Raw genomic sequence first — 2,247 nt, 5'->3', positions numbered from 1 at the left:
TTCTTGGAATTCGTAAACATATATATGGCAACAACGTGGCGTCGGTCTCAAACTAATAATCAATGTCTTTCCTTTATTCTTCTACACAAGATGTGCATCGTGCATATAATACAATAGTGAATTCTGTGAATAACCACGATGGTCGAATGTTTTTATGAATGGCAGTGCGGGGACGGGAGAAACTTTTTTTTTGTACAACACAATAGCAAGAACTTTTCGTAGAGATGGAAACATAGTTTTAACTGTTGCTTCATCAGGTATTGCTTCATTACTTCTTGATGGAGGTCGCACAGCACATTCGACTTTTAAGATATCATTTAATGTCCAAGAAGATAGTAATATTGGGATTAGTAAGGAAGAGCATGGAGATGTTATTGAGGTTGTATGGAGATGCACTTAAACTTCATCCCATAACAAGACTCAATAACATCTCCATACACAGTTAGGTGAGCTCTGCCATCACCCAGAATCCGTTTACACCTGAATGGAAAATTCCTGGGCATTTCAGCAAACAACTTCAGTGCAATTCAAAAATCCATGTAAATCTGAGATTGCTGATTACACTTTTTAAACTTATATCACCCAAATTGATGAAGTTCATAACTTAAAGGATGCTGCTACACAACCATGAGAGGATCATACTCCCATCCAGCATCGAAATGCATGGTGTGAGTACACAGTTAATTACAAAGCTACAAATGTCGCTCTTTATGAATTATTTTTAGTTAATGTTCAAAATTGATCGCTTTTGGTTTCTTCTTGAGGATGAGATTTTGGGTGCAGAAATCGACCAAGTGATCTTTACACCAAAATGTTTATAAAAAAAGCCTAACAATCATTAGATTATTACACCCTTAACAGTTGTTTGATAATCACCAGCACAGGTAAAACCAAATTAATATTTTTGAGGCACACAGATTAAAGTAGTTTTTGAGATAAAAATAGAAACCTTTGGCCGTGGAGAGAGTACCGAAGATTGATAGAAGAAAACATAGATTTAAGAGTACTGAATAAGCTGTTGCCAAAGTAAACTGATGTCGTTACAGTTGAGAAAAAGAAAATAAGCAGAAGGAGTGAGACGGGCGGTTGAAGTTATGAATAACCTAAAAACCCAATGCCATCTCTCACTCCATGTCGAGAGTTGCAGTAACCTTCCTTCCCATTGGCCGGTGAACAAAACTCTCATTCCTGATTGGACGAAAACCAACTCATACCCTTACATTTCGTGGCCGTTGATTTTTAATAAAAATGATACGATCTAATGCTTCATATTAGTCGGTAAGGTTGGGATTTTAAAACTAAGATTTTAAAACTGAGATTTGCTAAAACTAAGATTTTAAAACTGCATAATAATTATTTTATTAAAAAAATTTAATGCCGAAAACCTAATAAATTTCCATAATTAATGAGGTTTTCGGTTGTTTGACTCATTATTTCCGTAATTTGTTTTTAATGCCAAAAATTTCATCTAAAAAACAAAAATTAACTAAAATAAATAAGTAAAATAAACGAAAATAGTCCTATTAGTTTCCGTATTTTAATTTTTATATAAAAATATTATGAGGTGCCGATATATGTAAAGAAAAGAAAGGAGAATATATGGACGAGAGAAAAGTTATTTTGCCAGGATCTTCTAGAATTGTGATTAAAGAAATATATCAAAGATTAGATATACTTTTGTTAACAAAGCTAAAAACTGCAGGAGAAAAAAAAGTTCATGCCTATATTTAGATTACTCCAAATATAGCGGTAGATTTGCCGGCAAACTATGTCAAATTTAGAGAAAAAATCAAAGCAATTTCTAACTCTCACTAGAGATTAATTAATTTTTCTCATCAATTTTAAAAGTCGCATAGGACCAAATTTACTAATTGTTTTCAAACTTCTAAATGTTAGTATTTAATTTTTATTATTATTTTATTCTAATCAGTTAAAATTTTGGCGTCGGCCAGTTCCAAAATCAAGTCATCCGTATAATCATTCAACATATTTAGCGTTGTACGGCGGAGACACCAGCTAGAAACTTACAAAATACGTTGAAATAATATATATACATACTGACAAAACAGGGAGCAATCATTGATAATGTCCTTTTCAAAAGTTATCCCAGTTTTTCGATGAGCAACAACCAATTAACCAATTCTTGCTGATACATCCATGTTACATAAAATTTAGGTGGTTGAGTGGATTAATTTTAGATGGGTGAATAGACACGATTGTAGTAGTATTGGTATTCTCATGTGCGTA

The sequence above is a fragment of the Papaver somniferum genome, unplaced genomic scaffold (genome assembly GCF_003573695.1).
Source record: "Papaver somniferum cultivar HN1 unplaced genomic scaffold, ASM357369v1 unplaced-scaffold_114, whole genome shotgun sequence".
NCBI classification, from domain to species: Eukaryota; Viridiplantae; Streptophyta; class Magnoliopsida; order Ranunculales; family Papaveraceae; genus Papaver; species Papaver somniferum.
Note: the sequence above shows the minus strand (reverse complement) of the source record.